This window comes from Juglans microcarpa x Juglans regia, chromosome 3S (genome assembly GCF_004785595.1).
Source record: "Juglans microcarpa x Juglans regia isolate MS1-56 chromosome 3S, Jm3101_v1.0, whole genome shotgun sequence".
Lineage (NCBI taxonomy): Eukaryota > Viridiplantae > Streptophyta > Magnoliopsida > Fagales > Juglandaceae > Juglans > Juglans microcarpa x Juglans regia.
This window is the reverse complement of record NC_054599.1, coordinates 22,967,833-22,993,475: the sequence shown is the minus strand read 5'-3', so window position 1 is coordinate 22,993,475 and position 25,643 is coordinate 22,967,833. Positions and strand designations below refer to the sequence as shown.

Here is a 25,643-nt window from a genome sequence, read left to right as displayed (position 1 = left end):
GTCTGCCGGCTAATGCTAAGTGCCTATACAAACTAAGACAAAATTATAACAGAATTCATCAGAGTGCATCAGCTATGTAGTGCAACAGTGCAGCAGCCATGTAGTGCAGCAGCATGTAGTGCAACAACCATGTAGTGGGGGAATACACTCTGCTATTAGGAATGGAAAGGGCTCTCATTCTGACGTGTGGTTGTAGGGAAGTATGCACCCTTCTCTCCTTGCTTTTGTATTTCTTGAGACTCTCCCTCAAGATGGGCATATATGTTCAAGATACCCAACTTGGACAATAAGAAATTCAAGACAGGAGCTGATAACGCCTTAGTAAATATATCCGCCAATTGAAATTTTGATCCCACATGGATTGGTGTGATAGTTCCAGCCAATACCTTTTCCTGAACAAAATGACAATCCAGCTCCACATGCTTAGTTCTTTCATGGAAAACAGGATTTTTGTGAGGTGAATGGCTGATTGACTATCACAGAAAAGAAGTGCAGGTTGTTCATGAGTTGTATTAAAATCTTTGAGCAATGTGATTAACCATACTATCTCACAACTAGTATGTGCTAAAGCTCGGTATTCTGCCTCAGCAGAGGACCGAGACACAGTCAAGTGCTTCTTTGACTTCCAACTGATCAAAGAGTCTCCAAGAAATATTCAAAAACCCATGACTGACCTCCTCGTATCAGGACATGCTGCCCAATCCTAGTCACTATAGGCTTTTAAATGTGGATCTGAACTAGAGGCAAAGAAAATACCCTGTCCAATCGACCCTTTTAAATATCTAAGTATCCTATGAGCTGTGTGCAAGTGTTCTTGGCTCGGCTTATCCATAAATTGACTAAGAACACTTGCTGCATAGGTGATGTCGGGCCTTGTGATTGTCAAATAAATCAGCCTACCAATGAGCCTTCTATAGCCAGTTATATCAGATAAAGGATCCTTGGAAGCATGTGACAGCTTGTGATTTTGCTCTATGGGAGTGCTGGCAGATTTGCACCCTAATAATCCGGCATCTTCAAGAATTTCCAAAGTGTATTTCCTCTGACAAATATGAATACCAGTTGATGATCTCGCAACTTCCAAGCCCAAAAAGTATTTGAGAGCTCCTAGATCTCTAATCTTGAATTGAGTGTGCAAATAAACTTTGATTGCTTCTATAGTTGCTAAATTGTTACTCCCCAGTATAATGTCATCGACATATACGAGGAGAGCCATAAAACCATTCTCATCAGTCCTTGTAAATAAAGAATAGTCTGATTTTGATTGTTGAAACCCAATAGCAAGAAGAGAAGAAGTAAATTTGGAGTTCCATTGTCTAGAGGCTTGTTTCAAGCCATAAAGAGATTTGTGTAACTTGCAAACAAGTTTACTACTCTTGGAATGAGACTCCCCCTTAACCTGAAATCCCGAAGGAAGCTACATATAAATCTCTTCAAAGATATCTCCGTGAAGAAAAGCATTATGGACATCCAACTGTTCCAAATGCCAATTGTATATGGATGCCAAAGCTAAGAACAATCTGACAGTAGTGAGCTTTGCTACTGGGCTGAAGGTTTCTTGGTAGTCAAACCCTTCTGGTTAAGTGTAACCTTTAGCTACCAACCGAGCCTTGTGCTTAGCAATGGACCCATATGATTTGAGTTTCTTCTTAAGAATATACTTACACCCAATGGTCTTCTTGCCAGGGGGTAGAGAAGTAATGTACCAGGTGCCATTTGCCTCAAGAGCATTAAGTTCAGATTGCATGGCAGCACGCCAATGAGGAGAAACTACAGACTCTTCATAAGTTTTAGGTTCGTGTGTGAGAGAAAGAGAGAGGGTATATGATTTATGAGAGGGAGATAATTGATCATAAGTAAGGTGATGTGAAAGAGGATGAGTGGTGGAGGTAGAAAACAAACTACTAGCAGATGAGGGTGCAACAAGTGCACAATGATAATCATTCAAGTATGAGGGGGTGTGTCTAATTCTCTCGGATCGCCTCAGGTCAGCTTGTGGTGGTGGTGCAGTAGGAGAAGACAACTCAGTGTGTGTTTCCTCATTTATATCAGCAGCAGATGCCTCTAGGGGAGGAGTACAATCTGATCCGAGAGAAGGAGAAGGAGATGAATGAGATGCATTAGAAGAAGAATCTGAATTGGAAATAGGAACAAGAGGGGAATTGATGTTAGTGGGAGTAGATGAGGTGCTAAAGTCAGAAAAAAAAAAAAAAAAAAAAAAAAAAAAAAAAAAAAAAAGGTGGATCAATTGAGAAGGAATCAGGTTGAGTATTAATGGAAGGGGTTGAGTTTGAATCTTGAAATGGAAAAACTGATTCCATAAAAATGACATCCCTAGAGACAAGAGTAGTTTGGGTGTTTAAATCAAACACTTTATATCCTTTAGTTCCTAAAGGATAACCCAGAAAGATGCATTTTCCTGCCCTAGAGTCGAATTTCAATCTGTTATGCTTAAGAGTAGAGACATAACATAGGCACCCGAAGACTCTCAAATGTGAGTAAGTAGGGAAAGAAGAAAAGAGGATCTCATATGGCCATTTGTTGTGGAGAATTGGAGTTGGTATCCTATTAATCAAATATGTGGCTATTAAAATAGCATCCCCAAAAAATTTTATTGGAAGGGAGGCTTGAAAAAGAAGTGACCGAGCCACATTGAGCAAGTGTTGGTGTTTCCGTTCTACCACTCCATTTTGCTGTAGTGCATAGACACAAGTTTTTTGATGGACGATTCCATGAAAGTGGAAGAAATCCGGCATATGGAATTCTAAACCATTGTCAGTCCTAATTTGCTTGACTTTGGAGTTAAATTGGGTGTTTATCATGTCAATGAATGATTGTAGAAGCTGTTTAGCTTCAGATTTGAACTTCATTAAAGAAACCCATGTAACCCGGCTGTAATCATCGACAATGGTTAAAAAACAGTGATGTCCTTGTAGAGAAGCTTGTGAATATGGTCCCAAACATCACAATGCATTAATTCAAAGATAGATGAAGTTGAAGATTCACTTAATTGAAAGGAAATTCGTTTTTGCTTTGCCATGTGACAAACAGTACAATGAGTTTGTTCTTTACACTTTACATAAGGAGAAGAGGACTGAATTAAATTCAGCCTTTGATTGGATAAGTGCCCTAATCTAAAATGCCAAATGTTGAACTCTTGTTGTGTCACAGCATTGCAAACCCAAGTATTAAAGGAAGGTAAGTGAGTCTTGATTTTCTGGTTGGAAAGAGTGCGCCCGAGTGAGCTGAGATCAAGGAAGTATAGCCCATGATGAACTCTAGCAAGTCCAATTGTTATTCATGAAGATCGGACCTGCAGAAAACAGAAGTGATCCAAGAATACTAAGCAAATAAGAGAGTCAAGAGTGAATTTGCTTACAGAGAGTAGATTAAAGTTGAAGGTAGGAATGCAGAGGACATTTTTAAGTATGATAGATGCTGAAAGTTGCACATCACCAATATGGGTGACAGCAACTTGAGTACCATTAGGAAGTTGAACATGGGCTTTAGTGGTGCAAGTAATTGTGGTGAGTAGAAAGGGAGAACAGACCATATGGTCTGTAGCTCCAGTGTCAACAATCCAAGGTGTGTCATCAATGTTATGAAGTTTCTTATGTGAGAGTGATAAGAAACTATGATGTTGAGAAGGTGAAAAAGGTGATGCTGATGTAGTAGAAAGACAATGAGGTATACCTGCCATGTTGGAATGAGCAGCTATGGATGGAGTACATTCTGCGTTGGTGGAGGTTGTTGCTTGAGGAGTAGAAAGATGATTATGACTAGGCTGTAGAGACAGACCATCCACAAGTGCTAACAACCTCTGAACCTGATCATGAGTGAATGGCAACTGAGGACCTTCCAAAAACACCTTCCCTTGACCCTGAGACACCACCTGATCATTAGCCGAGTGAAAACCAGAAGAACTATTGCTCGAGTACCCTGGCTTAGTCTTTGTGAATTTGAAGTTTGAAGGAAACCCAACAAGCCTGTAGCATTTCTCTCATGTATGCCCTGCCTTTCCACAATGTTGACATGTTAAATCTGATTTTTCCTTTCTTTTGAACTGAGCAGCAAAAGCCGAAGATTCAGTGGCTGGCAAGACTAAGCTCCTGGTTTGCCTTTGCCTTTCTTCTTGCAGAACCATAGAAAACGTCTTATCTAATGAAGGGATTGGGCTCATGAGGATTATTTGTCCTTTGATTGTTTCATAGGAATCGTTCAATCCCATGAGGAATTTGAACACATAATCTGATTGTTGTATATTCCCAACTGAATTAAGTGCTTTACAAGTACAAAGCCCACAAGAACAGCAAGGTAACGGCCTATAGTTGTGCAATTCCTCCCATATACCATTTAATTGAGTGAAGTATTCGCTTACCATTTGTGTCCCTTGCACAACAGTGCTGAGTTGCTGTTGAAGCTGGAAAATCCGCACGTTATCTGGTTGAGCAAAACGAGTCTTGAGTTTTTCCCATACCTCCTTTGCAAAGCTGATGTAGAAGACGTTGGAGGCTATTTCCTTCGAAATAGAGTTGAGTATCCATGAGAGAATCGGGTTGTTGCAGCGTAGCCAAGGAACGTAGAGAGAATCAGCCAAATCTGGGGTTGAGATGCTCCCATCTAGAAACCCCATTTTGTTCTTAATTGAAATGGATAGAGTAAAGGACCTATGCCATGTGAGGTAGTTCGACCCAGTGAGGGGAGAAGTGATGACCACAGTGTGGGAGTTATCATTGTGATGAAGAACATATGGGCTGTTTTGGCTTGGTACATGCACCTATGAATTGTACAACATTCTTATGTCGAACTTTCATGCAATGTTCAAAAGAAGGTTGTTAAAGCGCATTAAGGAACCAACAGGCACTTGAAAGAAAAAAATACTGTAGATCCACCCCACCCCACCCCACCCCCAAAGTGTGGGTGTGGGCACTTCCAATAGAAGCAAAAAGGAATGCTGGCAAAGTCATCAAAATGCAATTGCTGCTTTCAAGAGAGAATTTTTCCATATATAATACAGTTCTATATGAAGAACATTTTTTCCATTTCTTCAGTTGGTCACAAGAAAATTACTTATACACCTCCTTCAAACGTCTATCTAGATAGATCTCCTTCAACTTGGTATGTATATAGTTTGATACTTCTAGTATGAATTGAGAGCATGGAGCTATGTTAGGAAACTGCTGGTATGATGCTCTTTATTGCCTGCAAAAATTATATTTCCATTTGGTTGCAATCATGTACTGATCTCTCTGATTTAGTAATGAAATCATGTCATATTTCATGTATACTATAAGTAGAATTAACATACATTTGAATGTTCTTAGGTGCAGACCTATGTCCACTACATGAACAATAATGCAGTATTTATTAGTTTTGATATATACATGGGGTTAAATGAGCCATTGGAAGTTTAATTAACAAGCTGAGAATTGATAGGCGTTGTTGTTGATAGTATATTAATTTGATTGGTTAAATAACTTATTTAATGTTGGATTATTGGTCTTTCATTCATATATATATATATATATATATATATATATACTTGGTTTATTTAATTCTTACAAAACATGGATGCAAAAAAAAGGTATATTACACTGCCAGCTAATGGGTCATTGCTAAAGAGATCATGGGATCTAGAGGTTCTAGTTCAATTTCATCCCATGCTTCCAAGATAGAGAGGAGTCAAATGTTACTGTCACATTACATATATATAGTATACGTGTATAGCACATATTAATGTTGCCTTGTATTAAATGTGTAAACTAGTTTCATTGAGTTTCAGATCAGTTTGAACTTATTTAACAGTACTTGGTGGACTTGTATTTGGTAGATGTATAGAGTGATCTATACATCACTCACTTGAATGATGAAATTAACTTCTCAAAAAGGGAGGTAATTTCTGTGCATGTATAGATGGTTGGCCTCCAAATGAAATATTGATGTATATTTTTAGTTGAAATTGAATCTGTTTCAATTTTATGATTGTAAGTTTGTGACCTAGCTCTATGTATCCACTGCTGCTTTCTTTTGCTGCTACTCAGGTTTTAATCACTCATAGAATGCTGGTTGGGTTTATATATAGTTAGGGTTATGGTCATGATGAAATGAACAGTTAATGATTTGTGCAACACTATTAATTTGCTTATTATTAAGGTCTTTATAATAATATTTACAAGTTATATAGTGAAGGGAAAATTAATGATCATGATTAGATCATACAATATTAAGATCTGCTGCTACGTACTTAGACAAATTAATCTGTGATGTTGGCAAATTTAAAGCATGAATATTCCAGATTATTTGAGAGGCATGTATTGTAATTGCGTCGGTAGTAATTGGGACTTTTTGCATAGAAAATATTTCTATTGCCACAAGCAAGAAGGCCATTAAAAAGACAATTTGCGTCGAAGGTAGTCGGGTTGTAGAGATGAAATTATCTCGCCGCTAATATTCCAAATTGATCTATTTGCATCCATAGATCCACACCGCAAATACTAATACATATATCTATACCTGTGAACAAAAAGTTTTGCGACGCATAAGAGCGCCAGTGGTACTTTACATTTGCGTCTCCAAACAATACTTTTTGCAGCGATTGATGTTGTCTATTAACAGTGTAGGAATGGCAGCGATAACTAGCCATTTACGTCGCCAAGAAATGGATGCAAATATATATTATTTCCTACGATGTTTCTCGCTGCTAATATTCGCCGCAAGAGATATATATTAGTCCCTAAAATTTTTGCCGCACCTTTGCGTATTTGAATTTGCAGCGTGAAATTATATGTATTTGTGACTCTAGTTGTAGCGTCACAAAAATTACATGCGACGTTACTGAATATTCGTGACGATCATAAATGGCCATTAATGATGCATTCTCCAGCCAATTAAATTTTATTGCGTCGATAAAAATCGCATTTTTTGGCACCTGATTTCGTCAAAAATATTACATCATTCACGTAACTCTCCTGGTGCGCCGTTAGAAACTTTTTGAGATAGACTTTTATCTACCATGTATCGGCGAAATTGCTTAGACAGGAAAAAGAGTTTGCGACCCAGATTTGAGCTATTGCAGCGATTTTATCCAACGCAAAAGGTGAATTGTGTTGTAGTGAGTACTCTAATATTTAGTCAAGGAATTTACGTATATACATCTACAAGAACTATCGAAAAAGACTTATGATTTTTTATTTTTATTTATGAGCAAGGAGATGCCACATGAAAGGCTCGTGGTGTACATGATATATATTCCAATGGCCTAAGATTTACGAACTTGACGCTATCTTTTGAAGATTGTGGTTTAATTTTACATCTTTCGAATATTGTTTTATATATAGTACTTGTGGATACATATTTTATCTTTATATCATTTTTTGTATTTATGCGGCGATTTTCGAACTCGTTGGGAAAAAGTAAACTGGGCGCTAAATGGATATAAAGCGATGAAACTAGGTGGACGCAAAAAAATTCCGCTGGTTAGCATTTTCTTTTACGGCGAACACATAAATCGTTGAAAATGTATCTATTGCGGCGATTAACTGTCGACGCAAGCAGATTTGGACTTTTTGCATCGCAGTTGTATATTGTCGGATGCCAATTATTGCAACGGAACTTCATCTATTTACGACGATTAATATGCGTCCCAAATAAGTAATTGCGACTATAAGGTTTGATCGATGCAAAAGAGCATTTGCAGCAATTCAAGAATCATTTGCGACAATATTACACGCTGCAACTGTTCATTTACGATGAAACATTGGGAATTGCGGGAGAAAAAAAATAGCCATAAGTACTTTTTGCGACGTTATTTGAGCTTTGTTGCTTTCGCACATAAGTGAACAAACAATGCCAACCGACGTGTAGCAACTTAAAAAACGACAAAAAAACATATTCCTGGCAATTTTAGATACTTTTTGCAATGAAATAGTGTGCTGGAAAAGATCATTTTCTTGTAGTGAAGTAAGCATGAGGTTTGGGCTTGTCATGGACCCACCATACCTTGCTTTGCTGAAGCCTTTGATCTTGGGCCCATATCTAATAGAGAGCCCATCTGAGCAAACCGGAAAGCATCGGCCCAAAACCCACCATGTTTACAACAATTATAATTTAGTATTTATTTGGGATTGCTACTGGTAACAGAGCTTTTAGTTTTATAACTTTATTAATAGGCATGTGCCTAAAGCACTTTATAAAGTACTTATTATGGTTGTTTGTGTTCATTTTTCAAAAAATATATATATATTAATTTAGTGCCTTGAGAAAAAAAAAAAAAAAAAAAAAGTAGGTTTTCGGCTATTTTTAGGTGTTTAAAAACATTTTTTTATATAAATTTTCCTAACATAATATTTTAAAGTTGAAAGAATTTTTAGATTTATGTTAAAAAAATTTGGATAGGTCAAAACTCTCTAACCTTAATGTCCCAGGATTATAAAACTGGTAGATATACTAAAAGCTATGGAATGTATTTTCACAGATTGTTTTACTAAAAGATATTCATGACTACCTAAACATTGATAATAAACTAAATTAACTCTGCATTCTATATATATAGAGTCCCTTTTTATGAGAGTGTACATACCACCAAAACTGGCGGCTCAAGAGATAATGCATTAATAATTAGTTTGGCATGATAGCGTTAATGCACTCAACTAGTAGTACTGTCTGTTGTCCAAGTAGAGGGAAGTCGGGTGGAGTTTACAGGAGGCATGGTGCGGACATTAATGTCAACAGGCAACAGACGATATTGAATGTCAAGCTCACGGAAAAGCTTAACCATCTCTTCAACCAAAAGAGATCTCCTTGCCCACCTTTCTCCCATGTCTTGATAGTTCTTTCAATGTGTCAGTCATATAGCTATCTTCAGTCTGTTTAACTCTTCCACGTTCTTGAATATAAACATGGGTGAAGGATGCCAGTGTTCTTTCTTGCCCTCAATATAACTGCATGCAATGGCAGCCATAAAAGAAGAAAAGGGTATACAAAATAGAAAGTATACTAATATATGGACAGATATATTTAGACATTGTGCAGCAAGCTACGAGTTATCTTAATTCCTTCACATACCGTATACCTATAAAAAAAAATTCCTTCACATACCTTATAACTCTGTGTTTAATGGTTGCAATCTTATCTGCCGGAGTTGATATATGGACGCAAAACTCGACGGCATCTCTCATGTCAGGACTGCGATAGAAGTTATTGATGGGCTTAGTAGAAAGAACACTGTTTGGGTAAACAATCCTCGCGTTGTCGTATCTCAGAAACACAGTAGTTAAGATGTTCATTTCTTCTACAACCATATGAGATTTTTCAAAGAACCAATTAGTCCTGGCCCTTGCATATGAATTGAACGGCAAAAACTTCCAAAAATATAACATTTCAAAGATGGAAAGTTACCTGAACTCCGTTAATCTCACATCTATCTCCCACATCAAATGGGTGCATTGCAAATAAGAAGATAATTGCTTCAAATACCGTCTTGCAGGTGTTCCCAAAAATAAATGCAACAAGGACGAGTTGAGAGCTTAAAAAGAGAAGAAATTTGGTGGTAGCAATTCCCAGAATCAGAAGGCAAAGAACTAACATAACAATGCTAACTAATACGTTCACAACACGATGAAGTATATTCACGGCTATTTTGGTATCATTCAACATCGGAGCGAGTGCTCTCCGCTCTCTGAACACATTGACCTGGAATAAGTATATGCATTGTCATCCCATTAATATAACCACCAAGTAAAACATAACCATGTCTATGTCAAATCATGATGACATTTCATAGAAATGCATCCACATAATCATGTGAAATAGGACAGTATTTGAAGAACTAGGACTCATTTACATGAAATCCCTCTTTGCAAGTGCCAATGATAGCTTGCTCACACGGGACAAAATCATCATAAATGTGCAAAATGTTGATGAGTTACAGATTATGACTAAGACCGAGCATTTGTGGTTTCACATTTCACCTTGGTCAAACTCTTAGTAACTAGGTTTAGATATGAGTTCACAGGTACTTGAACCTTGATTGAAATGTAAACAGTAAGATATTTGCACCAACTTGCATGCATAGAATTCAAAGATTGTAAAGCATGCTGCTTCTAATTTATCCATTGGTGCGAAAATGGGGAAATATTTAAAGAGAAGCCATTTGTTGACCAAGCCTTACCACCCAGTTCCTGAAGGACGATTTGCTAATTCTCTCGGTCTCAAAGGCACCTTCAAAGAGACCCATGGTTTTCAAAGCCTCATCTTCCGGCAAGAATCGCATCAAATCTTCCAAGTAGATGTACCTGACAAAGCAAATATTAATAGATCAGATTGATTATTTATTAAGTGAACAAGAAAAACTGAAACCAAATTGCATATACAACGGAAAGGTGATCAGTATAAATCCTTTTCATGGTACTCCACATATAGGATAGACAAATATCTGATCAACAAGCGGGGCATGCTAAAAGCGTTGTTTAAATAAGCTCTAACATTAAAAGAATGGTTTCCAAAATGGAAACATAAAAAGCTTACGAAAAGCAAAACGTTAAAAAACAAAAATAGCAACGAGTAAGGACTTACTTGGCCCCATGCCTGGCGACATTCCGAAATATCTTCTTGGCTGCAGCTTTCGCCTCCAACTCACTCCTAATTTGTGTATTAGACCCATCCTCGTTCGTGGCATCCCGTATCTGTTCATCCAGGGTGGTAAGAGTCCCATATATTCCGAACAATCCTCATCATCAACCTCTTCATATTCCAAGCCGATACATTCTTCGGATTTAACTTATGTAGGTGATCAATGCTTATCCCTTGATCATTTTTCACTCCTGGGCTCCTCTGCAGAAGTCCACTACTCCCTATAACCCACTCTTTGGTGGAGGGAAAGCAGTTGCCTTGAGAAGCAGTTGCCTTGAGATCATGGGGCACAGTAACACCAGCGTTCTGTAACTTATTGACCTCATCAGAAAGCCTAGCCTCGTCCTTCTCCTCTGCATTCCAACTCTCAATCAATGGCGGCCCCGAAGGCGTCTCAATCACATACTGAGTAAACAAAGACTCCTGAATCCTATCAAAATAGGTACTAACATGAAAAGAAGAAGCCAAAACTTTCACCATAAGGGTCTTCACCGACCAGACCAAGGTACCCAGCAACAAACACACAAGCACCTTAGTCACATACTTAAGCTTATCACTCTTGATCTCTCTCTCAACCTTCTTATCAAAAAGAAAATGCCAAGCTAGCAAAACAAGCCCTAACCACAGACAATTCTGCACGGCCTTTCGTACGCCATATACAAAACAAAGAACCCTTTTACGTAAAACGAAATTCCTTTCTATAAAGAACACTAGGATCCGAATCCCCCACCCAGACACCAACCTACCACGTATCAAAACCAATATCAGAACTTGCCATTTCCACAGTTTGAGCTTCCACAAGTTCTTCTCTTTCAGATAAGGAATAAAAAGAGAGCAAATAAAAAAGGCAATTATCCCAACCAAACTCACAAATTCCAATACAGTCAAAGCGCTCAGCTTCGTCTTCCTGTACTCGTCCGGCAAGTCCTCCCAGAATGGATCTTCTTTATCTTCGTCCAACGCCTTCGGAAGTAAACCGGACCGGATCTGACCCGACCTGGGAACCCGTTCCGATCGCCTCTCTGGCTCTTCAGGTGGGTCCATCAGCCGCGACTTTGTTTTCGCTCTCGACAAGCTCGACTTTCTTTGAAACGATGCATTTGATGTACACCTCACCACCTCTCCTCCTAAATCCCCAGACCCACCATCGCGACATTGTTGCGACTGTGGTTGTTGCTCTCTGTCGTAGGACGGTTCCTTGTTACGTTGTCGCACATAATTATCATCTGCGGCCTCAACCCCAACATTCGAGATATTGACCTCCTTGGACATCTGGGGCTTCTCCGGAGACTCTGTCACCGAAGGTAAGTTCAGATTCCGATGGTTGGGGCGGAGCTCATCCATTCCCAAATCCATGTCCAGAGACATCTCGCCGAACAGCATCTGTTTGTGCAGGAACTGACCAATCAACTTCGATGGGGGGTCCTCCTTCACTTGCCCACGTTGCACAAAATATTCAAAACCACCACCATTTCCATTATTCAAGTCGTTCTCTCTAATAAAATCATTGCGAACGTCGTCGTTGTTGGTTTGGCGATCGTCTTTCCAAAGTGTCATAGCTGGACTCCCTCCAAATCTTGTTCTTCTTGTCGTTCTCCCTCCAAATATGGAGAAGTCGTCGTTAAAATCGACGAGTGGGGATGTTAGGAAAGTTGGTGATTTCCTGAGCTTTTCGAGAAAATCTGGTCCGCGCGTGTACTCTTTAATGCAACCTAAAACGAGGAAAACACTATTTTGCCTCCCATTTTCACCGCTCAAAATTATCACTTGACTTTTTTTTTTTATATTTAATAATTAAAGAAGTGATTTTAAATATATTTTTTTTATTTTTTTATTTTTTTTATTTTTTAAAATATTTAAATATATTAAAAAAATTTAAATAGAGCAGCAGAGTAATCCCATCCATCAAACAAAGTGCAGTTTTCAAAACACAGACGAGAGAGAGAGAAATCTCTGCCGCAGTGTGCTGCGTGCATGGGGTTTGGTTCGGCGTAAAAATAAGAAAAAAATCCCTACATTTTTCACGTAATGACGGAAGTGCCACCACATTACCGATGTTTTTTTGGCTCTGAAATTGGTAATTGCGTTGAGAAAGACAGCTGCAAGTGGTTCCTTTTTCCCGATGGGTAATGATACCTTGCAACTGATTCACTGCTGATTTATTATTTATACTATATTTGAAATTTTTTTTTTTTTTATCATTTTCTTCTAATTATTTTTTTAACATCTTTAATCATTAAAAAAAATTAAAAAAATATATAGTTTTACTAATAGTCATTTTCTTAACTATTAAGTAAAATAAAAAATTAAAAAAATTAAATATAAAAGAAGTAGTAAATGAACAATAAAAGAATAATAATTCTATTATTTTCCTTTTCCCGAACAGTTTTAACATTTCTATTTCCATCTTGCAAATCAAGGATGTTTATTCCCATTATGGCTGGCATTGAGATTGCATTTCTAATCTTGGTGATCATTCTCTCCTTCAAGAAATTAGTCAATACTTTATCAATCATAAATCTACTTTAGACACCAGAATTGGGTAGCACTCATGGAATGGTCTCTTCACTCCTAAATCAGCTTGGGACTTGGTTAGAGATCACTCTCCTCCTTTTCCCTTTGCTTTCTCTTTCATTTGGAACAAAGCCCTGCCTAAGAAAATCTCCATCTTTGCTTGAAACTTTGGTATAATGGTATCCTTCTTGATAAAAAGATCCAAAAGTGTGGGACTCTCATCATTTATCTATTATCTTGGGTCTCATTCCCATTGTTTCTACTAGTTGAAAAAATAGAACAAGCCACTGGTGGTGCTCTTTTCGAGACTCTGACCAACTCCATTTAATTGTTACATTAATTTCGACTCTCATTTTTTGAAATTTGGCTTGCTCATAATATATCTTGTTCTGGGGACATTCGGCCTAACTCCATTACCATAATTATAAGGTTAGAGTCTGGTTGAGAGATATTAGCCCCCTTTTAAAGTATAAAACTCTCATCTCCAAGTCTAATACCTCCATTTTGTGGTCTCTCCATATTCTTGTCATTATTGTTAGGTCTAGAAGGTCTTTGTTGGTCAAGTGGTTTCCTCTCCCTCTTGGTTCCCTCTCCCTCTCCCTCTTGGTTCCCTTAAGTTGAACATTGACGGAGCTTCTAAAACTAACCTTGAGCCCGTAGGTTAAGGGAGAGTTTTACGTTCTTAAGATGGTTATTTTATTATTGATTTCTCTTGCTTTTTAGGTTTAAGTACTAACCCTTTTGTTGAATTATCTGCTTTCAACATGGGTCTTACCTTATGTTACCATCTTAGTGTTACGGAGTTTATTGTGGAGTCTAACTCTTTTATTACTGTTAATTAGCTTAATAATAATTCTCAACCTTCTTGGTATTATTCTACCATATGAGATGGCATTCTTACATTCAAAATGTTTATTCCTTTTGGCATTTTTGTCTCGTCTGATTGTACTAATTTTTTCTAGGTATAGTTATTTTATAGCAAATTGGTTTTGACATTTTCTATAACCCCTTTCCTCCTCTTATTATAAGGTGTTCATTTGCCACAAGTGAGGATTATAAATAGAATTGGGGTATCGACATCTTACAAAGAAAAAAAATCAATCCACTTGAACGATACCTTGATTTAGAATTTGTTATAGTTCGATGCAGTTATAGACTTTGAAAGATATTGACTACCTAAACATAATCGATCATACACGAAACCAATTCTGCATTCTGTACAGAATCTCTTTCTATGAGTGTGTATCGCCAAAACTGGCAGCTACATTAATATTTAGATTGGTCTTGTGCTTCTACAGTCAACTAGTACTAGTTGTCGTCCAAGTACAAGGAAGTTGGGTGGAGCTCACATGAGGCATGGTGCGGATATTAATGTCGACGGGCAACAGGCGGTAATGAATGTCAAGCTCAAGGAGAATCTTAACCATCTCTTCAACCAAAAGAGATCTCCTTACCCACCTTTCTCCATGTCTTGATGGCTCATTCTGTGTGTCAGCCAAACAGCCAACTTCACTCTGTTTAACTTTTCCATATTCATGAATACAAACATGGGTGCAAGATACCAGTGCTCTTCCTTGCCCTCAATATAACTACAATGGCATCCACAAAAGGAGAAAATGGTAGACAAATTAGAAACTTATAAATAGATAGATAGATAGATAGATAGATAGATAGATATATATGACATTGTGTAGCAAGCTAGATGTTATCTTAATTCTTGCACATACCTTATAATTCTTTGTTTAATGGTTGCAATCTTCTCTGCCGGAGTTGATATATGGACGTAGAATTCAACAACATCTCCCATGTTAGGACTGTGATAAAAGTTATTGATAGGCTTAGTAGAAAGAACACTGTTCGGATAAAAAACCTTCGTGTTGTCATATCTCAGAAATACAGTAGTCAAGATGTTCATTTCTTCTACAACCATCTGAAATTTTTAAAGAATGGATTAGTTCCCCCCCAGTATGAATTGAAAGGCAAAAACATGCAAGAATATAAACATTTCAAATATGGAAAGTTACCTGAACTCCTTCAATCTCACACCTATCTCCCACATCAAACGGATGCATTACAAATAAGAAGATGATTGCTTCAAACAACGCCTTACAGGTACTCCCAAAAATAAATGCAACAAGGAGGAGCTGAGAGCTTAAAAAGAGAAGAAATTTGGTGGTGGCGATTCCCAGAATCAGAAGGCAAATAACTAACATAACAACGCTAACTAACACATTCAAACCACGATGAAGTATATTCACGACTGTTTTGGTATCATTCAACGTCAGAGCGAGTGCTCTCCTCTCTCTGAACACATTGACCTGGAATAAGTATATGCAATTTCATCCCATTATAACCACCAAGTAAAACATAACCATGTCTATGTCAAATCATGATGACATTTCATAGAAGTGCATCCACATGATGTGAAATAGGATAGTATTTGAAGAACTAGGACTCATTTACATGAAATCTCTCTTTGCAAGTGCCAATGATGGCTTGCTCACACGAGACAAAATCATCATAAATGTGCAAAATATTGATGAGTTACAGATTATGACTAAAACCAAGCATTTGTGGTTTCACTTTTCACTTCAGTCAAACTCTAAGTAACTAGGTTGTTGATGGTATGTTGAGTTAGAAGAGGTTCAATACAATGATGTTTGAGTATTTGATTGTATTTGTTTGTGGGGTAATTAATTATCCCACAAACAAATTGTAGGAAACAAGTTTTTTTTCTACAAGTAGATTTTGGTAGAAATTTCTCTTATTAAGAAGAGTTGATGTGGTCACAAATAGGTTATTTGCACAATAGTATTTCCCACAACAAATCTAGTTCATGGAAAAACTGCCTTTTGTGACTAATATTGGTAATGGATAATGCATATTGACGGGAAATAGTCATTTCCACCAAAATTTGTCATCATAATTACTCTTTTCCCATGAATATGTGCATGAAAAATAAAGTTGATTCAACCTTTTTGCTACGAAAAAACTTCATGAGGAATTAGTATTAGCCTCTGGTGCTCATGGTAAATGCACATTTCCAACCAATGTCAGCAATGGTAAGCAACTTTTCCCACTGCCAAACTATGGTGAAAAATACTAATTTCCACCAGATTTTATCATTGTAAAAAATCTATTTCTATGAATATTGTGCATGAGAAAAATATTATTAGACAACTTTTTCCATAAAAATATATCATGGGTAAACACTTTTTGTCACAACTTTTTTTCATGGAGAATGATATTATTTATCACCACATCATACTAGATGAGACCATATTTGCCACGAAGAAAAAAGGCTTTATCCGCCACGAAGTTGTTGGAAAAAAAATTTTAAAATAAATAAACAAAAAAAAAAAGTTTTTTCCATGAACTTGTGGTTTAGTGAAAAAGACTCTTTCTTCACTAGTTATATGCCACAAGTCTCCCACAGACCAAATTGGTGGCAAAAAAATTTTTTTACTAAAGATACACTTTTTTCCACGACTGCCCCTTTCAGGAAAAAGTAGTAGTCGTCACAGTGGATCAAACTCTAAGATATTTGCACCAACTTGCATGCATGGAATTACTCTAAGATATTTGCACCAACTTGCATGCATGGAATTCAAAGATTGTAAAGCATGCTGCTTCTAATTTATCCATTAGTGTGAAGAAGGGGAAATATTTAATGAGAAGCCATTTGTTGACCAATCCTTACCACCCAGTTATTCAAGGATGATTTGCTAATTCTCCTGGTCTCAGAGGCTCCATCAAAGAGACCCATGGTTTTCAAAGCCTCATCTTCCCGCAAGAATCGCATCAAATCTTCCAAGTAGATGTACCTGACAAAGCAAATAATAATAGAGATTGATTATTTATTAAGTGAACAAGAAAAACTGAAACCAAATTGCATATACAACGGAAAGGTGATCAGTATAAATCCTTAATTTTCATGGTACTCCACATATAGGATATATAGACAAATATCTATCCCTAACATTAAAAGAATGGTTTCAAAAATGGGTGTTCATGATCCAGTCTGAATGGAAACATGAAAAGCTCAAGAAAAGCAAAACGTTAAAAAACAAAAATATCAAGGAGTAAGGACTTACATGGCCCCATGCCTGGCGACATTTTGAAATATCTTCTTGGCTGCAGCTTTCGCCTCCAACTCACTCCTAATTTGTGTATTAGACCCATCCTCGTTCGTGGCATCCAAAATCTGTTCATCCAAGGTAGTAAGAGTCCCATTCCGAACAATCCTCATCAACCTCTTCATATTCCAAGCGGATACATTCTTCAGATTCAACTTATGTACGTGATCAATGCTTATCCCTTGATCATCTCCCTTCTTGGACATTGCCTGATACAGTTTGTCATTTTTCACACCTGAGCTCCTCGGCAGAAGTCCACTACTCCCTATAACCCTTCCACTCTTTGGTGGAGGGAAAGCAGTTGCCTTGAGATCATGGGGCACAGTAGCACCAGCGTTCTGTAACTTATTGACCTCATCAGAAAGCCTAGCCTCCTCCTCCTCTGCATTCCGAATCTCACTCAATGGCGGCCCCGAAAGCGTCTCAATCACATACTGAGTAAACAAAGACTCCTGAATCCTATCAAAATAGGTACTAACATGAAAAGAAGAAGCCAAAACTTTCACCATAAGGGTCTTCACCAACCAGACCAAGGTACCCGACAACAAACACAAAAGCACCTTAGTCACATACTTAAGCTTATCACTCTTGGACTCTCTCTCAACCTTCTTATCAAAAAGAAAATGCCAAGCTAGCAAAACAAGCCCTAACCACAGACAATTCTGCACGGCCTTTCGTACGCCATATACAAAATAAAGAACCCTTTTACGTAAAACGAAATTCCTTTCTATAAAGAACACTAGGATCCGAATCCCCCACCCAGAAAACAACCTCCCACATATCGAAACCAATATCAGAACTTGCCATTTCCACAGTTTGAGCTTCCACAAGTTCTTCTCCTTCAGATAAGGAATAAAAAGTGAGCAAATAAAAAAGGCAATTATCACAACCAAACTCACAAATTCCAATACAGTCAAAGCGCTCAGCTTCGTCTTCCTGTACTCGTCCGGCAAGTCCTCCCAGAATGGATCGTCTTCATCTTCTTCCAACGCCTTCGGAGGTAAACTGGACCGGAGCTGTCCCGACCTAGGAACCGGTTCCGATCGCCTCTCTGGCTCTTCAGGTGGGTCCATCAGCCGCGACTTTGTTTTCGCTCTCGACAAGCTCGACTTTCTTTGAAACGATGCATTTGATGTACACCTCACCACCTCTCCACCTAAATCCCCAGACCCACCATCGCGACATTGTTGCGACTGTGGTTGTTGCTCTCTGTCGTAAGACGGTTCCTTGTTACGATGTCGCCCATAATTATCGGCTGCGGCCTCAACCCCAACATTCGAGATATTGAGCTCGTCGGACATCTGTGGCTTTGCTGGAGACTCTGTCACCGAAGGTAAGTTCAGATTCCGATGGTTGGGGCGGAGCTCATCCATTTCCAAATCCATGTCCAGAGACATCTCTCCGGACAGCCTCTGTTTGTGCAGGAACTGACCAATGAACTTCGATGTGGGGTCGTCCTTCCCTTGCCCACGTTGAACAAAATCAGAACCCCCACCATTTCCATTATTCAAGTCGTTCTCTCTAATAACATCATTGCAAACGTCGTCGTTGTTGGTTTGGCAATCGTCTTTCCAAAAGTCATAGCTGGACTCCCTCCAAATCTTGTTCTTCTTGTCGTTCTTAACAGTATCCACTACATCCTTACTGTTTGAATCTCCCTCGTCGATTTTAACGACGACTTCTGATCCGTGGTCGGATGACTCAACTGCACTCATGATTGCTGCAAAGTCGGGGAGCTATTCGGAATCGTACTGGTGGAAAAGAATGGGGAACTATTTGTGGGCAAAGTCACAGAGCAACGACCGGCAGAGATGTTCCTTGAATGCTCGTAGAACGTCCATGTATTTCGAAGGATTTAATTATATCTTCACCGCGCATATATTATTTTAGTGCTGTGGGGATGTTAGGAAAGTTTGTGATTTCCTGAGCTTTTCGAGAAAATCTGGTTGACGCGTGTACTCTAAATGCAATAAACAATGTGCAGTTACACAAGACGAGAGAGAGATAGAGAGAGCAATCTCCGCCGCGGTGCTGCGTGCATGGTGTTTGGTTCGGGCTTCGGCGTCTCAAAAAAAAATATCCCTAGATTTTTCACGTAATGACGGAAGTGCCACCACATTACCCTTGTTTTTTTGGGTCTGAAATTGGTAATTGCGTTGAGAAAGACCGCTAGGCGCTACAAATTATGACCATCCGTGTGCGATTGCGCGTTTCGGAAGTAAGGTCAAATCTTTTATAAATAGTAATAAAAAATTAATGATAAAACGTTAAATATTAGTGAGATATTTTTAAATATTTTATAAATAATAATATAAAATAATAATAAAATATTAAATATCAGTGAATAAATTGATAAAAAATAATAATAAAATACTCCCAACCTAATTTGGGCCCTACTTCTCCTCCCCCTATTCATGTTGTGTCAGCAAGCTGCCGAATACATCTCTGTGAAGAAATAAAAAAATGTGACAGTAATTTGTTTGTTTTTTTAATGTGACAGTCAATTACATAAACCTGGCTAGACACAAGGTCTACGAGATTGCAAAAAAAATGGTTCCAAAATATGGCAGTTTTATTGGTCTTGTCTGTTTTATTGTGCTGCATTCCAAATTGCTTATCAAACCAAAAAAACTGCCTGAGTACTGCTACATCCCCCAAGGGAAGTAGTCCGAGAACTCACCGAAAAGGTAAAATTAGTTTTTTTTTTATGTATTTTTTTAATCATCATAAACATTTTAAAAAAAATAAAAAATTCACAATATTATTAAAAAATATTTCCTTAATCTCTAAATAAAATTAAAAAAAAAAAATCTCATTCAGAGCACAAATTCGGTCCCAAAGCATTTTTGAAACTGCCATGTGCCTGCCTAACTTGGCTTTCTGACAAATTTTCTTACTTCTGCTGCACTTTCCTTTTTATAGGTAAAATGACAGTTGAAGAGAAAAAGAAAAAAAAAAAAAAAAAAAAAGGCTGGAATGGAATGCAATAGACCGGAGGATATTTTGGGACTATGAGGGATTGGCTCCTGATTGGCTCCCGAGTACGTGTCCCAATCCAACATTGTCTCTTATCTTCATATATAAAGAGGGCTGTTAGAGATATAAGAAGATTTTATAAAGAGATCGCAGACATTGATATGGCATATTATTAGTGTACCACGTATCTATTTTTCCTAGCCCCTCATTTTCCACTTTCCCTCTCTCTTCTCTTTCCCCTTTAGTCGTGCACCTCACCCGACTCTGTCTCCCAGCCACAGCAGCGCCGTCACAGCTCGTCACCAACCACCACCAGCGACCGTTTTCCCTCATCGGTGACCTGCAAACTTGACCCAACCCCCTATAGTGCAACCCCTCTCCCTCTCCTCCTCTCGAAATCGAGCCCTCTCACACGAATTCTCCCTCTCGCAGCTTTGCCAGCACTGCCGTCGCAACCCAACTGCATCACTGCACCCTACCCCTCATCTATGTAAGCTTTTCCCCCCGCCACCGGAGCCCTTCTCTTTCTCCCTTTTCCTCGAGCAGTTCTCCCTCTCCAGATAACCTCTTTATCGATGCTCCATGCCGGTTGTGCGGCTTAGACCGCCAATGTTTTCTATCTGGAAACCATGAGATGGTCCCCGACCACCTCGGCTCGGAGAGATAGCAGGGGCAAGAATGGAAGGAGGGGAAGAAAGAAAAAGAAAATAAAACAAATAGGGGAATACGTGGTACACTGATAATATGTCACATCAGTATGTGAGATTCTTTTATAAAATTTCTTTGTATCTATAATATTTTTCATATATAAATAATAATAATTATAATAATGTTAGTATATTTCTATTTTTCCTGATCTTTTCGTATTTATTTTTTAGAATTATTTTTATTTATTAATTGATGAAGTAATTATTAGTGTATTGATATTTTAAAAAATATTAAAATATAAATAAATAAATTTTACCGACACCTGATAATGTTGGTCAGCACCCTATGAGTACTAAAAATAAAAATAAAAAAAGGGTCTCAATGGTAGTGCGGTATATCGTTCTTTGTTGGCATGGTAGTGTCAACTCGTACTATTTTGCGCCATCGATCTGCCTCCTAGGGACGCCACGAGGCTACCCTGCGTTTGTTTCCTGAGCACGATAGCCTAGAGAATGTGACCTGATGGTCTTGTGTGTTTGGAGGTGATACGAAATTTAAAAATTAAATAAATATTATTTTTTATTTAAAATTTTAAAAAAATTGAATTACTATTATATTTTATTTAAAAATTTTACCGACACCGGATACTGTTGGTCAGCACCCCATGAGTACTAAAAAAGAAAAAAATATGGGTCTCAGTGGTAGTGCGATATATCGTTCTTTGCTGACATCGTAGCGTCAACTCGTACTATTTTGCGCGCCTACTAGGAGTAGGGACGCCACGAGGCTACCCGGCCTGCGTTTGTTTATAGCCTAGAATAGGACCTGATTGTCCTGTGTGTTCAGAGATGATACGAAATTTAAAAATTAAATAAATATTATTTTTTATTTAAAATTTTAAAAAATTGAATTGTTATTATATTTATTTAAAATTTTAAAAAAATTATAATTATTAAATAAGATAAATTTTAATAGGTTAACTGTCTAAATTATATATTAGAGTACTAGTAGTAGGCTCAACAAAATTAAAAATGACTAAAGTTTAATTAAATTATACAAAAATGGGCTGTAAACTCAACAAAGCAATAATAATTTTAACTTTCAATATTTTTGCGGACCAAATTTATGGTTAAATATTATTTTTATCATAAAATATTTAATTTTTTCCAAAAACAATATGTAAATGAAGAAAAATAGGAGAAACAGTAGAAAAAGATTACCGCAACCAGTCAAGTCACAAAAAACGTAAGAAACAAGAGGTTGCTAGTTATGCTTTTGCTTGGAACTTTCCTCTTTAACCTTATTAAAAGCATGATGGTTATAAAAATATTAACTTTGAAAAAATATATCAATTTAAATAATATGATCGTTGTAAACAAAGATGGTTAGAAAATTATATTTTTTAGGAATAATATGAACGTTAAAAAATTATTATGTACTTTTTTAATAATAAATAAATATTCAAATTACAATTAGAATTAAAATAAGTAAAAATATAAAAATCAATATTTTAATAGAATGATGATAGATTTATTGAGTCTGTTATTTGGTGTTGTTAAAAATTGACTAGTTAAATTTATAAAAATAAATTCTTTAACTAAAATTTGGCCAAACTTTATTGAGCCTACCACTAATGCTCTTACCCTATAAACGCCAAAACTAAAGGAAAAGATTGCAACGTGTCGACGTGTCTAGACCGTTTTGCTTGACTTTTTGGGCATAATTTAGTATGAGAAAAAATATTTATAATCGTGAATTGTATAACAGTTGTGTAATCGTTTTGAAAAAATGGATAAAACATGAAATTTACATAAAAAAAAATTAATTTTTTAATAATAGATCTCACTCTTTTTTAAAATAATTACATAATATTTACGTACTTTACAATTGTATGTATAATTATTTGTTTAGTATTACAAACTGCAGAGAACCAGCAATATGAAATTGAGGAGTACAACAAAAGGAAAACAAATTCATGTTTTGTGGGTGTCGATGCGACTTTTTATGCCTATAATGAAAGTGTTTTATTTTATTTTATCTCATCTCATCATTATAATAAATAATTTAATTTTTTAAAATTTTAAAATAATAATAATATTAAAAAATAATATTTTATTCAACTTTCATCTACAAACATTTTATATCATCTCATTATTCAAATTTCACCTTAATCGTTCATTTGACATTGATGGTTATGTGTGTAAATCTTGTTGGGAGTAGATGACGTCCAATTGCTTTAGTCAATCAAGACGGAGCGGAAACAACGTATGTGTATGTTTGTTATGATTACCATCGCTATCTTGCTTATAAGGGATTTTCACTCTACTGAACACACCAACTAAAGGAGGGTGTTTCTTTGTCGTCTCTCTCGGTGAGGGATTTCCCATTCAGATTTTATTGGGTCTTGAAATCCTCAAGCCCTACTTATTTTGAGTTATTTTGGACTACATGAACTACATTTGTGTTTCACTAATTGTTATGCTAATACTTTTTTCTCAAACTTAGATTTTGCTATACACAATCATATTAATTATGCCAGACTTTTAAATAGCTTTCATCCAGTCACTTCTTTTCTTCTTTATTTCTCTTATAAAAAATCAAGTGTTCCAGATCTGATGTTTACCAGAATGGAGTCCTCCATCTCCTTCCCTCATTTCTCCATTCACTCACATTGTCTATCAATACTTTTTTCTGAGTTTTATTTTACTTTCTACAATACCAAAAAAGATAGATCTAAAACTTTCCGGCAACTCCCAAGAGACACGCGCAACACAAGCAAATTCATAAGTCGAAAATCGTTTAGAAGAAAGTGGTGATTTTGTAAAAATCACTGCGCGTGTTTCTCACGCGTCACCATTTTTTGCAACTCTTCTCAACATACGCACCAGATCACCGAATTTGCCAAATCTAACATTTATGGTTCAAAGAGACAAATGTGTGGCCTTCACGGGATGTCATAGATTCTGAAGTATACAGGAATTGGTCCAAACTGTAATCCGTCATTTTTCACATCTATCTTCCTGCTTTCCTTTTTGGTTTCCTTATTTTTAATTTAAAAAAAAAAAATTCGTCTATCAAACGTTTGTCTGTAAAGGTTGAGTCATCTCTTTCTATCAACGGTGAGGTTGAGTCTTTGTTTAGGCAGAGAGTGTTGTCTCTTGGACGTTTGTTTGTAGAGAGTATCAGCAATAGTAAAGACCAAACTAGTCACAAAAGGGAATAGTGTACTGGTAAGGCTCCAAATGCATTACTTTAATTTATGATGTCATACTTGATATGAGAACATTCCAAAATATATTCGGTCATGGGTGTAAGTTTATTTGATAAATGAATAATGATAGTCTCTCTTTAAAAAAAAAGAGCCTTTTATTTAAGTAATTAAAACATGAAATCGCTTAAAAATGTGCCACATTGATATTTTTTATTAAGAATTACAAGATTTATGATAGGTAGTAGCATTGCTCATAATTTCTTATTTCCTCAATAAAAGTCCCAAGCATCCAAAGAAATGTAATGGTAAATAGGTAAGTTCCCGTTTATTTGAATTAATATTAAAAACCAAATTGTCCGACTATACCAAACTATATCAGGCACATACATCACTAAGATAAAGGAAAATTATTAGGTTCTCCCAAAATATGGATTATATAATCCTTCTATCCCATCATAAAAATGTCATGTAATTGAAATCGACATTTATCATTTTTACAGATAGTTTGAAGAAAATTTTCTCAAATCTAGTTTGGAGGAAAACTCTATCCAGTTTAAAATTGTCAAATAATTACCCAATTTGACAAATCTGGTCTGATGGCTCTATCCCTTCCCATTTGTCACTTTGATAGTTTAGTTTGGACAAAAATAAATATAGCTAAAAAAAATAAAAAAAACCTTACAGAATCTACATCGAAAGTCTCACACGAATAATATTAAATATAGAAAAACGTCTGCTATGTTTATTTATTGTTTTTCAAATCGAATTATGTAATATAAATAAAGAATTAAAAATTACCTCAATCCAATTGAATGAACCGCGACTGTTCACAGTTCAGATCAGATGGGTTAAATTATTAGAATGCAGGATTCAAACTTATAGGCTATACTCACGTCCGGTTAGCCCAAATATGTACAGACCCAAAGATTTCATTCAGCTTTAAATTCATGGTCAGGCCTTTAGTTTGGTCTTCTTCGGCCTTTTCGCTAGAGTGGGTCCAAAAGATAGTAACTTTTGGGCTGGGCATTGGGCCCAAGGAGATGAGTTATATATTGAGCGATTATTGTATTTATTGTATATTTTTGCTTCTGCTGGTGTTTGTTTTTTTTTTGGAAGGAATGGTAAGAAGATGCTCAGCTAGGGTTTCAAACGGAAAGAGAAGATGGGGATTGCTTGTTTTGCTTTTTGTTTTTTCTTTTAAACATATATAACCACGTGGCCACCAGTAATATGAATGAGCAGTAGAAACCAAGGGATCGAATAGCATTTTCCCTTTAAGTTACTTTTAAGAAGTTTGGCATCAATGTTTTAAATCTGAATATGAATTCACCTTTATCAGCACCCTAAGAGCATTAGCATTGGTCTATACATATCCATATGCAAAATCACCTCTTTTGCATATCCACTTTGTCATTCAAGCAAAATTCTCACATTGGCTTATGCATATTTGAGACAAAATAATAATAATAATATTTTATTATTATTAATTTTTTGCTAAAATCAATTTTTTTATATATATTTTGCAATTA

The 25,643-nt window shown here is 36.7% G+C and overlaps 2 pseudogenes; both read right to left on the bottom strand.

Annotated features, from left to right (window-relative positions):
- Positions 1 to 8,533: 8,533 nt before the first annotated feature.
- Positions 8,534 to 12,049, bottom strand: LOC121257512 (annotated as a pseudogene).
- Positions 12,050 to 14,359: 2,310 nt separating this feature from the next.
- On the bottom strand, positions 14,360 to 18,994 carry LOC121258805 (annotated as a pseudogene).
- Positions 18,995 to 25,643: the final 6,649 nt, after the last annotated feature.